Source organism: Anomaloglossus baeobatrachus, chromosome 3 (genome assembly GCF_048569485.1).
Source record: "Anomaloglossus baeobatrachus isolate aAnoBae1 chromosome 3, aAnoBae1.hap1, whole genome shotgun sequence".
Lineage (NCBI taxonomy): Eukaryota > Metazoa > Chordata > Amphibia > Anura > Aromobatidae > Anomaloglossus > Anomaloglossus baeobatrachus.
In genome coordinates, this window is record NC_134355.1 from 595,000,722 (window position 1) to 595,014,339 (window position 13,618).

The following is a 13,618-nucleotide window of genomic DNA, read 5'->3' on the forward strand; positions in this document are numbered from 1 at the left end:
GCTGCTCAGTGGTGGCTCGAGCGGTGGGCCGGATCCCGGGGGTTCTCGAGCGGCGCTCCTCGCCCGTGAGTGAAAGGGGATTGGGTGTTGGGATAAAGTCTATTGTCCTTGACGCCACCCACGGCTGTGGTGAGTTGTTGACACCACCGCTGCTCTGTGTGGGGATCCCGGGAGTGATGGTGCGAAGCAGCAAGTTGTTGTGTTGCCCCTCCGTGGGTAGGGGTTGGTGATCCCGGGGCCCAGTGATGAGGTGGGAGATGCAGGGCTTGTTGGGCGCAGGGACGCGGGGGCAGCGCTGTGCCTTGCGGCACTGTAGTACTCACTCAGCCTGAGACGTTGACACAGTTCTCGGTAAAACACACGGCTGGAAAGACGGTTCCCACGGACGGCTGCACTTGCTTTCCCCAGTAGGTGACGGTGATGTCCCTTTTCCTGTACCTGATGTTGTTTATGGTCTCGATGGGTTCCCACCGGTAACCCGCTCCCCGGCTTCAAGCTGGACCGGAGGAGCTCTACTCTTTGCCCGCAGGCGCTGGCCCTTAGAAACTGGTGCCCTGGCGGTGGCGGTGTCTCTACTATAATGGTTGGGCTGTTGCCTTCAATCGGGACTTGGTTGTTGGGGGATCTACGTCCCCTTCACTGACGGATTTGGCAAATTATGGCGACTCCTAGCCTTGCCGGGGTCCGAGAGGCCCCTGCCCTGGTGCTGACTGTCCTTTGTACACTGCTCCAGACCGCCGGGCCACTACCCGTCCGCGGTCCTTCCAGGAACTTCCAAACGGTCACCCCTCCGGACAATCACCGCCGTTGCTGACCTTGCTGACTCCGTCCTGCACACAGCTGGACCAACTTCAGGCTTTCCACTCTCTTTCTTTCCTGTCACCACTCTTACTTTTCTCCTTTACCACTTTACTTCCTTCACTTCACTACTTGTTTACTCCTCACTCTAGCTCGTCCCTGAGCACACTCTTACTCCTTCCACTTCCTCCTCCAAACTCTATCTGCCTGGTTCTTCCCGCCTCCAGAGCTGTGAACTCATCGGTGGGCGGAGCCAACCGCCTGGCCCACCCCCTGGTGTGAACATCAGCCTCTGGAGGAAGGCAACAAGGATTTTGGGTTAGCTTTGGTGTTCCTAACTGGGGTGTAGGGTGTGGTGGTGTGATGACCTGTGACCCCTGGCTTGCCCAGGGCGTCACAGATGCCTCGGGGCCCAGTGTCTCTGTGCTGAGGGTGGTGATTGCTGAGGCCGGCGCACCCGGTCAGACTGGGGGATGTTAGTTTACGCACGATTAAACAAATCAGACAAGTACAATGGTAAACCAAGGGGATGGTGGCAGGCTGCCGTGACCGAGTGTATTCGGGTCCCACACCCGGGCTGATGGTCTGTGTCACTTTCCTCTGCACTACTGTGAGTTTTCTTTGGGCTCTCCGGTATGGAACACGGAAGCCCTCTCCCAGAACTACGGGTGGGAGCCTTGCCCGCTGATGCTGGTCCGTGGGATCTACCGGGCCCTTGTGTAGCCCTATCCCCTGCAGTGGGCTTTTGGGACTTTGGTTGGGACAGGACCTATAATCCTGCCCTCAATTGGTTAATTAGCTAGGCCGTTGGTTACGGTCCTGGCTTCAGGGTCCAAGTACCCCTTCCATGCACGGTTTCCGGGTCGGTTCTCCGGTGTCGGTACCGGTAGGCTCCTACCCTGTCCCGGTCCACCTCGGATCTCCGGCAGCCATCTTCCAGTCTCCTGTTTGACACGGACCACTGTCTGCCACCTAGCCAGCACGCCGGGGCTCCAACCCCGACGACTTTCCACTCTGGCTTGAACTTGAACTTCCACTCCTCTCAACTACTTCACTCCAAACTGCTTCCACTCAAGACAAGAAGACAAGACTAGACTGACTGACTGTACTTTTCCCACCCCGGGTTCTCCGGACTCCTAGGTGGGCGTTCTCTATCCGCCTGGTCCTACCCACTGGTGTGCCTATCCTACCCTGGGAGGGTGACTAGGGTTTCAGGTCGGCTGTATGTAACCCTTTGTGGAATGGTGTTATGCGGGGGCCTTTACTGTGTGACTACCTGGTTTTGCCAGGGCGTCACACAATCTATTTTTTGAGCGGAAACTTGTACTTTTTTAGGCCTCTTTCACACGTTCATGAAAAACCACTCACGTTTTTCATGGACATGTCAGAGGTGCGTTTTGCCCTCCGTGAGCCGTGTTTATTGCCTACGTGTGTTCTCCGTGTGTTATCCGTGATAACACACGGAGAACGGGAACTTTCTGCTCACCTGTCCCTGGCTTCGCTGTCCGTGGTGCTGAACTTCGGTCTCCAGGTCCTGCTGACTCCCCGCTGCTGCTGCTTCCAGCCGCAGTGAAGTGAATATTCAATTAGCATAATGAGCGGCGGTCGGCAGCAAGTGACAGCAACGGCAGAGACAGGAGGGCTGGAGAAGGTAAGTAAAGTTTTGTTTTTTTTTCTCGCAGACACATGTCCTTTCTCCGGTGCGTGTCACACGGAACACATCCGTGTGGTCCGTTTGTGTTACGCGTGACACGTTTGCGTTCCGTGTAACACCCGTGATGCCGGAGAGAAAACGGACATGTTGCCGTGAGAAACACATGAACAGCGGTATGTACAGAACGGACACACGTTCCGTGCATAAATACATACGTGTATCCAAATCCATTGGAATACGTAGGTCTACGTGTGTACGTGTCTCCAGTACATACGGAAACTGACCAAACACATACCGGAGGCACGAACGTGTGAAAGAGGCCTAAAGGAGGGTTGCAGTTTTCAGAAAGCTTGTCGTCGTAACAAAGCTTTTTTTTTTCCTTTTCACAAACACAGGATGAAGTTTGTGGCATTTTCTCTAAATAGATCTCCATAAGTAAAAACAAAAATACACATGGTCCACCGTGTCTTGTGGTTTCTGTTGGCCTTTTTATGCGTTTGTACTATTAGCAATCATGGGATTCTTCGGCTATGTTCCCACGGTGGGTATTTGGTGAGGTTTTGATGTTGCCGATTTTCTGCAGCATTTCTGCACCTATTTCCTAAATTAGGTTACTTGTATTGTTTGTTTGTTTTTTCATTTTTTTAGTGTTTTTCTATCACGTTTTTGACACTGCTTTTTCTTGTCTGTTTTTTTCATGTTTTATACTCTCTCGTTGTCTTTGACAAAGATTTATTGATACAGTGGATTAGATACATTTTTTAGCGTGTTTTTGCATCAGAAACACACTGAACACGTGTGTATTTTTTACCTGCACATTTTCCACAACTAATGCAATTCTAGTTGGAAAATTTGCACCTCAAACTCACTGAACCCGCAAAAGAAATGTACACGTTGTTGATTTCAAATCACGCACCGCAGATCCGTTTACACTGCATAAACGAAACATAGTAGATCTAAGATTTCTTTAAATCCTATCTTTGCTGGAACTGTAAGGTTCACATGTTGAAAATTTGCAGCAGATTTTTCTGCACCAAAATGCAACATGTTAGCAGAAAAAAATCTGCCTAAGGATACTTTCACACTTGCGTTGGACGGCTTCCGTTGCTATCCGCAGCCTTGAGGAATTACGGTAACCGTTGCAGGTATTCCTCATAGACGTCTATTAGCTATGGATAGCAACGGATGGTCTTGCGTTGCATCCGCTGCACGACGCAGCGTTTTGATTTTGACGCTGCGTCGGGAGGAGGGAACGCTTCATGTAGCGTTTTTTGAGCAGCGTAATCCGTAGGATTTCGCTGCGCATGCTCTCTCTGGCTCCCTGCACACGTAACCAGGGTAAACATCGGGTTACTAAGCAATGCGCTTTGCCTAGTTACCCGATATTTACCCTGGTTACGGGTGCAAGAAGCCAGCGCTAAGCAGTGTACGCTGGTAACCAAGGTAATTATCGGGTAACCAAGCAAAGTCCTTTGCCTAGTTACCCGATATTTACCCTGGCTACGTGTGCAGGGAGCCCGACACTTTCCCACTCGGCTCCGCCCCCTCCCACACGCCACTCCACATGCCCGCACGCGCACACACTCACACTCACCTGTCCCCAGCCTTGCATTCCTCGATGCACTGACGTCCTCAGCGCCATGGTCCCGCTCGGCTCCACCCACCCCGCACTCCGCCCCCTCACACATTGTCGGCGGCCGAACGATCAGCTGATCACCCGGTGACCGGCTGCTGTGAGGGATCAGCTGATCACCCGGCGACCGGCTGCTGTGAGCGATCAGCTGATCATTCACAATAGTCTGCCGCCGGTAAAACGAAAGAAGAAAAAAAAAAAAAGGATTCCGTTGTTTTGTACGATCCATTGTGCCACTACATGCAACACATCTGTTGCATCCATCACACAACACAATGCAACGGATGCCATTTAACGCAAGTCTGACAGTAGCCTAAAATATGTGCGATTTTGCATGCGTTTTTTAAGTGTTTTTTAAGTGTTTTCACTTGTGTTTTTTACTCATTCACTTAAATGGGTGTAAAACACTGTAGAAATTCTAAAAGAACTCACATGCCACAGATTTGAAAAAATGTCTGGATGGTTCAAATCTACAAAGAAAAAATGAGCGGTGTTTGCTTATTTCAGAAATCCATTCACTTTGTTGCTACTGTAAAGTGCTGCTTTTTAACGCTTGAATAACGTGCAGAAAAAAGCAGTGTGTGAACAAGTCCTAAGATTCTGAGGGGTGTTTGTGCAGGGACAATACACAGCATCAAAAACTCATCATGAGTCTGCGATCCTCGGCGGGGGGCCCGCGGGAGGGGAGGGTGGCCCGTTGCCAACCCTGGTACCGGGTCCCCCGGACTCACGGACCCCATAGCGGTCGCATGGTCTATGTCTATTGGTAGTACGCCACTGGTGGGAACATAATCTTAAGAGATATATTTGACTCACAATGGACTATCACATCATTTCTAATATGAATAATCATGACTTTTGTTACATGAATTTGTAATTTTTTTTATGGACACATTATGTACTAACATTTGTTTCAATATTTTTTAACGTTCATAAGACAATACTCCTGTAAAAAAAATGCTACCTAGAGCGTCATTCAATAATGGTCCAATAATTGTCACAAAACAAATCTGTGTGTGCTGTAAATACTCATATGCTGCTTACAGAAGACAGTGACTAGATACCCTGCAGGAAGCAAATAAATAATAGTAATACATAGGGTACTTAGTTTACTTTTTTTTATCAAAAAAATGTAAAAGCCATCCTACCTCAACAAGGCGTGCCCAATCAAGATGGTGTGAAACACGGCAGGTGCGAGTCCATTGGCCCCAGCATAGTGCGGTGCAATACTACAGATAGGGATCATCCTGATTGGATACACTTTGTTTTGGGGTAATAGCTTTTATTTATTTTTTTATCAAAAAGATTTGGGGATGTGTGGAATCCTGCTGTATTACAGTACCAGCAAAGTGGATGAGATTTTAGCAAAACCCATCCACACAATGCAGAAATAATCTGCATTTCAATTCTTTAGATTGAAATCCCTTTATGCTTCGATTTTTCAAATTTCACATTTTGGAATGCAATTCTCTGTGATAATCGCTGTGTAGATTTGTAGTCTGAAAATGACCTAAAAAGAATATACAGTACAGACCAAAAGTTTGGACACATCTTCTCATCTCTAGAACAACTATTAAGAGGAGACTTTGTGCAGCAGGCCTTCATGGTAAAATAGCTGCTAGGAAACCACTGCTAAGGGCAGGCAACAAGCAGAAGAGACTTGTTTGGGCTAAAGAACACAAGGAATGGACATTAGACCAGTGGAATCTGTGCTTTGGTCTGATGAGTCCAAATTTGAAATCTTTGGATCCAACCACCGTGTCTTTGTAGAAAAGGTGAATGGATGGACTCTACATGCCTGGTTCCCACCGTGAAGCATGGAGGAGGAGGTGTGATGGTGTGGGGGTGCTTTGCTGGTGACACTGTTGGGGATTTATTCAAAATTGAAGGCATACTGAACCAGCATGGCTACCACAGCATCTTGCAGCGGCATGCTATTCCATCTGGTTTGCATTTAGTTGGACTATCATTTATTTATCAACAGGAGAATTACCCCAAACACACCTCCAGGCTGTGTAAGGGCTATTTGACTAAGAAGGAGAGTGATGGGGTGCTACGCCAGATGACCTGGCCTCCACAGTCACCAGACCTGAACCCAATGGAGATGGTTTGGGGTGAGCTGGACCGCAGAGTGAAGGCAAAAGGGCGAACAAGTGCTAAGCATCTCTGGGAACTCCTTCAAGACTGTTGGAAGACCATTTCTGGTGACTACCTCTTGAAGCTCATCAAGAAAATGCCAAGAGTGTGCAAAGCAGTAATCAAAACAAAAGGTGGCTACTTTGAAGAACCTAGAATATAAGACAAATTTTCAGTTGTTCACACTTTAAGTATTTCATTCCACATGTTTTAATTCATAGTGTCGATGTCTTCAATGTGAATCTACAATGTTTAGAGTCCTGAAAATAAAGAAAACTGTTTGAATGAGAATGTGTGTCCAAACTTTTGGTCTGTACTGTATGTGTGTGTGTATATATATATATATATATATATATATATATATATATATATATAAAATATACACTTACATACATAAATACTATACATATACACATTACTCAAAAAGAATTTGGGATATTTGGCTTTCTAGTGAAATTTCAGGATGATCCTATAATGTTGTCTAACCTTTTCAAGTGATCTTAACAAGACCTTCTCTAAACTTTTGGATGCACATGTCTAACTGTTTATTGTTTCAGCACTTTTTGCACAACTTGCTGTTCTCCAACAAGGAGGTAAAATTCACAACAGGTGTTTGATCCATGAATCGCCCAATACATTTTGGAGTTCCATTAGACTTGGTATTAATCAGTACTCCTCATCATGCTGTTCACATTTTGACATCATGACACCAAGACAATGCCTAACAATTGATCAACAGTTTCTTGTCATTGCGAGGCTTCAAGCAGGATGTTTTCAGACGGAAGTGGCCACTAAGCTTAGAGCATTACAGAGTGTTATCGGCAGGTTGCCACAGAGGTACAGAGAGATTAGAAGAGTCCCAGAAAGGCATAGAGTTGGACATCCTTTCCCAACATCTCACACTGATGATTGTTCACAATGAAGCAATGCCCATCGAAACCGGATTATAAATGCCCACAACTTCAGGCACATTTAAGGGAGGTGAGAGGCATTCATGTGTCACAACAGACCATTCAAAACAGTTTACATCAGCGTGATCTATGTGTTAGACGACCTGCAAGGTTATCTGACCACACCACCAGGCAAAGATGTCACGGCCTTGTTGGACGAGGGACCAGTGGACCTCAGTGCTGTTCACCGATGAAACTCAATTCACACTGAGCAGAAATGATAGCCTCCAACAATGTTGGCCAGGTCAAGGAGAGCGCTATGCAACATCCACTGTTGTCACCTGATGAGCTTTTGGTGGTGGTGGTGTTACAGTGTGGGCAGGTGTGTCTGGTCTACAGAATTGCCATACACTGTGAATGGTACAGTGAGAGTGTGACGCCCTGGACTAGCCAGGTAGTCAGAGACATAAAACCATACACACACCCTTCCCTAGACAGTCACAACAGTCAAACAAATCCCTTGTTGCCTCCCTCCGGGGTCTGATGTCCACACCAGGTGGGGCGGAGCCAGGTGGTTGGCCCCACCCACCGAGGAGTTCACAGGTCTGGAGGCGGAAAAACAGACAGATTAGTTTTGGAGGTGAAAGTGAGGAGACAGAAACTGTTGGTGTCTGGGTAGGGGCTCAGACACAAACAGCAAGGTTGGCAGACGGTGGTGGCCATCTGCAGGAGTTAGTGAATCTCTGCAGAGCCCTAGGACTGGGGTCGGGCGTTGGCCCGCTGGTACCGAACCGGGGAGCGAAGTGAAACTAAGCACACAGGCAGGGCCATCGGACCCCGACCAGGCTTGGAGCCGCCGACAATAGTCAAATCTGAGTGTGACAGGAACCCCAGGGGTTTCCCAACAACCAAGACCTGACAGAAGGCAACAGACCACACCGAGAGGATATACAGCCAGCGCCACAGGCTAGAGATCCAAGGGCCAGCGCCTGCGGGCAAAACGGGCTCCTACAGCACCCATACGCTGGGGAGCAGACTACCGGTGGGCAACCACAGGAGTCAGAACATTCTAACAGGTGCAGGGAAAGACAGCCACCATCAGCCGTCCGGGGAGAGCACAACAACACTGCAGCTGGCTGCGGGACCAGTCCATCCGGCCGTTTGGTTTACCAGAGACTCTGTCATTGACTGCCTGAGTGAGTACACCAGTGCCATCCGGCACAGCGCTGCGCTGCCCCTGCAACCCTGCATCTCAACCATCCAGCCTCCCCGTTACACCACCGGGCCCCGGGATCACCAACCCCTACCCACGGAGGGGACAACATCCTAGCTGCTCCCTACCATCGCTCCCGGGATCCCCGTCACCAGAAGCGGTGGTGCTAATAATCACCACGACCCGTGGGTGGCGTCACGAACTATCTCCCTAAACAAACCACCCCCTTTTCACTCGTGGACGAGGAGCGCTGCTCGAGTCCCCGGGTCCGGTCCACCGCTCGAGCCACCGAGCAGCAGCATAAGCCCCGGACCCGAGCGTGGCGAGCGCGTCCCCTCCGCCCGGACAAAAGCCCCTACTCCCAGAATAACATAATTAATTCAGTCATTGTGCCTCTGCATGAACAACACAGGCATAATTTCATCTTCATGGACGACAAAGTTCCAGTTCTTTAAGGTCACATGAATAAGGAACAGTTGCTGGAGACTGCACTAAAGGCCCCATTACACGCAACGACGTATCTAACGATATATCGCCGGGGTCACGGATTTCGTGACGCACATCCGGCATCGTTAGTGACGTTGTTGCGTGTAACACCAACGAGCAACCGTTAATGATGGAAAATACTCATCTAATCGTCCATCGTTGACACGTCGTTCCTTTTAAAAAAATTGTTGATTGTTGAGGACGCAGGTTGTTCGTCGTTCCCGAGGCATCTCACATCGCTATGTGTGAGACCTCGGGAACGACGAACTACAGCTTACCTGCGGCTGCCGGCAATGAGGAAGGAAGGAGGCGGGCGGGATGTTTGGCCCGCTCATCTCCGCTCCTCCGCTTCTATTGGGTGGCCGCATAGTGACACCACTGTGACGCCACACGAAACGCCCCCCCTTAGAAAGGAGGCACTTCGCTGGCAACAGCGACGTCGCTAGGCAGGTAAGTCCGTGTGACGGCTCCCAGCATATTGTGTGCCACGGGCAGCGATTTGCCCGTGACACACAACCGACAGGGGCGTTGCTTTCACCAGCAACATCGCTAGCGATGTCGCTGCGTGTAAAGCCCCCATTACTCCAAGCCTGAATCCCATTAAAAAAACCTATGGGATCAGCTGAGTCATCATGTAGAGGCTGATAACTCTGTACCCCAGAACCTCAATGACCTGAGGACCACCCTTTAAGGAGAGTGGGATGCCATGCCTCCGCAGACAATAACTGCACTTGTGAACAGCAGGAGATGTCATTGTCAAGATAAAATTGATGCTCAAGACCACTTTACAAGTTATTGAGACACTGACATTTTGGTGGTGTACCCAGCACTGTTATTGGCTTTTAGTTTAAATAAATTGTTTGAGATGTGGATATCACCATTCCATGCTTCTACTTAAATGCTCTACTTTCATGATAAGATATCACTGTAGCGTGAACCTTTTACATTTTCATTACACCTATTGTTATACATGTTTATTTCATTTGTGTGAATTGGAACAACAGAAATAAAGAAAAAAAGGCAAACTGGACATAAATGAACACAAAATCACAAAAATGACCAGAGAAATTGTTGGCACCCTCAACTTAATATTTCCTTGCACTCCCTCTGGAATAAATAATTGCAATAAATCGCTTCCTATAACCGTCAACAAGCTTCTTACATCTCTCAACTGGAAATGTTGGTTCTTTTGTAAACTTCTCCAGGTCTCTCATATTTGAAGGCGTCTTCTCCCAACAGCAATTTTAAGATCTCTCCACTGGTGATCAATGGGCTTTAGATCAGGACTCATTGCTGCTACTTCAGAACTGCAGCTCTTTGCTTCAATCCTTTTCTGGGGGCTCGTGAAATATGTTTGGGGTCATTTTCTTGCTGGAAGACCCATGACCTAGGACACAAACCCAGCTTTCTTACACTGGGCACTACATTGCGACCCAAAATCCTTTAGTAATTTTCAGATTTCATGATGCCTTGCACACAGTCAAAACACCCAGTGCCAGAGGCAGGAAAACAACCCCAAAATATCTCTAAACCTCTACCATATTTGACTGTAGGTACTGTGTTTTTTTTCTTTAGTGGAATGAATAGTTCCACCTAAATCACAGATAAAAGAAAAAGAGTGACACACATATCTGAACGTAGTAGTATCTGAATAAAAAGGTTTATGCACTCACCTGATTCTAAAAACATAAAGGCTCATAGGTTCGTAAATGGCTGGTGTTCTTTTCTATTCCTTGGTTTGCTGCCTTGTCGATCAGACATAAGTATACTCCTCCGTCGGAGCAACCACAGGTGCTGTCTGAACAAAATAAAGGACAACGATTGGCGCTCCCAAGAAATCTAGCAATATGGCAAAAAAATCCTTCCAGAAATGTATTAATAGATTACACTTAATGGGCACGAGTGATAATGTGCATATAGATAAATTACAACTCGTTTCAACTCATTAAAAGAGCCTTCTTCGGGTAAAAAAATAATTAAAAAGTCTGTATGCACCGCAGTGCTTCTAACACTAATGATTTGACCATGTGCAATTACTGCTCTATCAACTGTCTATAGGAGCCCTCATATGCTCACTACCACTTCATTCACACAGGGGACTCCTCATGATCGGGGGGCATCCTTACGGTCCGAACTTAAGAGGCTCGTATATGTTCTGAATAGGTGATAAATGTTGTGTATGTCACCCTCTATAAAGGGGTTGTCAGTGAAAACAAGTAATTACTTGTAACAATGTAATTGCCCGATGTTACATCCGCAGAACCAGGTGTGTAACGCAAGAAGTGATTTGACCCACTGGGCCACGGAGCCTGGGCTTACCCTGCAGGGCTGTGACTAGGAGGCTACCTGGTCTTCTCTAGAACTTCTGGTGGTGAGGTTAGGTTTGTGTTCCAGGTAGCGACCAGGTAACACTCCATGACAGTTCCTAAATCTGCTGCAGCTGACTCGAACAACGGCAGACAGAGCTGAGTCGGGACTACAAGCTAAAGACAGGACTGGCATCAGACAAGACAGAGTCAGAACAACAGGCTGCAATCTGGACTGGCAACAGGCAAGATGGAGTCAGAATAAGAGCCTGGACTCTGACAGGATGGGTAGATGTTCGGGTACAGATATGTGTACGGGTTCTGGTACAGGACAGTTTCAGGTGCACAGGACAGGAACTGGTACACAGGATGGGGTCAGGTTCTCATACAGGCAGGGTCAGAGGTACTGAAACACAGGAAGAGAGACTTGACAAATTTACTAGAACGCACAGGGCAGATCAGGAACTAATATTGCACAGGCACCTCCCTTCTAAAGAGAGTGCCTTAAATACCTAGTGCTTTCCAGCCATGGTCTGGGGACACTTCCAGAGTGCGCGCACTGCCCCTTTAAAAAGAGGGAAGCGCTCCCTAAGTTCGTGGCCAGGGAACCTGTGTGATGTGCGCAGGCCTAGGGTGCTGAGGAACGGGGTAGAAGATGGGACACATGTGCGTCCAGGAGTGAGAAGCGGGTCAGTGCAGGGATACCGGTGTTACACCCAACCATCATTACATTGACTCTCTATGGAACAGTCAGAAAAAGCCAAAAGCAGTCGTGGGAAAGAATGGCACGGTGATCGAGCATGTGCACTGCAGCTCCATTCAAACTGCAAGAAAATTGTTTAGTTCAGCCGATTATTAGGAGTCCCAGCAGTCGGACACCAATCAATGAGTTATTACATAACCTATACATATGGGATAACTTGTTTTTTACCGTAGACACAATCATATCGAGATTACAGCCGGACACAAATACATGACGCCACCGGTACACAAAATGTCATTGACTTTTTATTGTGCAGTTGACACTCATTGACAAAAAACATTGGCACTCATTCACCAGCACAATACAAAAATACGTTGGCAGAAAGTATCTCCTCTAGCATGGCAGTGATCTGGGCATCATCATAGAGCGGGGTTTGTGACCCTTCTCCCAATACCATGTTGTTGGGGGCCAGAAGACATGAGAACGCTTCCTCAAAGCTGTGCGCTCACATGGAAAATGTTCTATGCAAGACTATCCATGAAAAATGCAGCACAGTGCTCAGCACTGAACCCATTCCCAGGGGCAGACTACTCGCATGGATTTTCCATGAACGTTAGTTATTAACTCTTCCAATTCAAGAGCCTATTGCTTGAAGCAGTCAACTCAGAGATCTCAAGGTCTAAACACTAAATAGATTAAAATATCAATGTCGTATTGTTTTTTATTATAATCTTTTTATGTTTTATTATTACTAAATTTAGGAGATGATTCAGCGGTAATGAGCTCGTATTTCCCCACATTCTCATGAATCATCACCGGATTAGACTTTTGCTGATGAGCAAACTTGTCAGTTCTGAACTGTCGGCTTTAGTAAATACTTGGATAACTCATGACATATCTATTTTGGATAGTTAAACTGTACATTTCGCTGCTATTTCTCCTAGTAATATTTTAAAGATGTCCCCTACTTTTACATTGATGGCCTATCCTTATTATAGGCCATCTATGTCTGATCAGCCGGGGTCCAACACTCTGCACCCTCAGCTGTTCTCGGTCCCAGCGGCGGAAGCAGGCAGCCGGAAATGCTCAGTTCCAGAGCTGCTCCGTCTTCTTTTAGCGGAAGCTGTCGGATATTGCACATCTACCTCCCATTCAGATAAATAGGCGGTGGATGTGCAGTACCCTGCCACGGCCACTATCAGAAGATGGAGCACCTCCGGAACAGAGCATTTCCGGCTACCTGCTACCTCCGCCAGGACCTAGAACAGCTTATCAGTGGGGGTGCGGCGGCCGATCAGACATCCTAAGGATAGGCCATACATGTAAAAGTACGGAACAACCACTTTAGCATATGGAGAACTTAGTGTAAGGCTAGTTTCACACATCTAGCTTTTCGCCGGTTTGCCGGGTTCAGCGCACGCCAGTACAGTATAAACAGTACAGTGGCAGCGCGACAAGCGCCGGTCACATGCTGTCATGTGACTGGAGCATGTGACCTGGAAGTTGCGGCGCTGCCATTGTACTGTATACACTGTACTGGCGTGCGCCGAATCCGGCAAAACGGCGAAAAGCCGGATGTGTGAAACTGACCTTACCTTTCCCCATGTCAGCAGGGTGTGTCCCCACGGGATCTGACATTGTCAGACTGATCATGACACACTATGTAGGATACACCCACTACTAGTAACAACCAGTTAACAATTTATTCATCATTTTCCAGGATAATAACAGTTGCAATCAAAATTATTCAACCCCCAGTGCAAATTAGGTTTATTACCAAAATTTACATTTTTCTTTTG